Raw genomic sequence first — 1,064 nt, forward strand, 5'->3', positions numbered from 1 at the left:
TGCAGAAATATTCAAACTCGCCGCCAGAAGAGCACCTTGAGCATTTGATACTGGAATTGTTGAATTTTCACTTGTTAGATAGGGCAGTGCTGGTGAAGGCCATACCATGCTTGAGCCAACATCCATCATCAAAATATAACCTGATAAACATGGAAACATAGAAATAAAATCTGAAAATATATTGATTTTCCTATTTAAATTACAAAATTCAATTTTTTCTTGACAAAAAGATCTTCTCTTTTGGTGCTACTAGAAATCAAACCACAGAACGTCTGATAACCGGTCATGTGCTTCTCCATTAAGCTATTAGAGAGATCGGAATAAGAACTTTATTTCAAGAAAACAACGCTAATTTTTACCAAGGTGTAAATGGTGCAATTAATTATTAAAATGAGTTTGTTTAAAATAATTTGTTTATTTAAAATCAGCGGACGGTACTTTACCGGCAGTAGATAACCCCCCACACAACCGTGGAGGCAGGAAATTAACAATATTGATCAAGTTTAGAATCTTTAATAACAGAAAATGCTTTTCTTCTTAATCAGAATAGATGAAAAATAATTTCCTTACATTTTAAATTAAATTTTTTCCCGAGTAAAAGATCTTCTCTTTTCTCTCCACTGAGAATCGAACTATAGAATTTGTGATACCCGGTCAGGTGCTTTTCCATTAAGCTATTAGAGATATCGGAGTAAGAACTTAAAATCAAGAAAATAACGCGAAGTTTTAGCAAGCTGTTAATGGCGCAAGTAATAATTAAAAATAAATTTGTTTTATCAACAGCCGATGCTACTTTACCGACAGTAGATAACCCTCCAATACCTTGGAGGTTCATTCAAAAAAATTATTTTCCATCTATTCTAAATAAGACTTTAAGCATTTTCTGTTATTGAAAATTCTTAACTTGATCGATATTTTTGATTGTCTTCTTCAACTGTTGGATCTAGTAGCTTAATGGAAAAGCACCTGACCGCATATCAGAAGTTCTGTCGTTCGATTCCCAGTAGAGCTAAAAGAGAAGATCTTTTTCTTTTAATTTAATTTAAAATTTGAAGAAATTTAAT

At 32.1% G+C, this 1,064-nt stretch overlaps 2 protein-coding genes across 2 annotated transcripts in view; one reads left to right on the forward strand and one right to left on the reverse strand.

The window, feature by feature from the left end:
* The window catches only part of LOC117180722, a 1,130,389-nt gene that overhangs the window by 655,720 nt on the left and 473,605 nt on the right, over nt 1-1,064 (reverse strand). The gene's annotated exons all lie outside the window — the stretch shown is intronic.
* Nucleotides 1-1,064, forward strand: part of LOC117180840 (facilitated trehalose transporter Tret1-like) — a 30,073-nt gene that overhangs the window by 28,308 nt on the left and 701 nt on the right. The gene's annotated exons all lie outside the window — the stretch shown is intronic.

Source organism: Belonocnema kinseyi, chromosome 9, assembly GCF_010883055.1.
Source record: "Belonocnema kinseyi isolate 2016_QV_RU_SX_M_011 chromosome 9, B_treatae_v1, whole genome shotgun sequence".
Taxonomy (NCBI): domain Eukaryota; kingdom Metazoa; phylum Arthropoda; class Insecta; order Hymenoptera; family Cynipidae; genus Belonocnema; species Belonocnema kinseyi.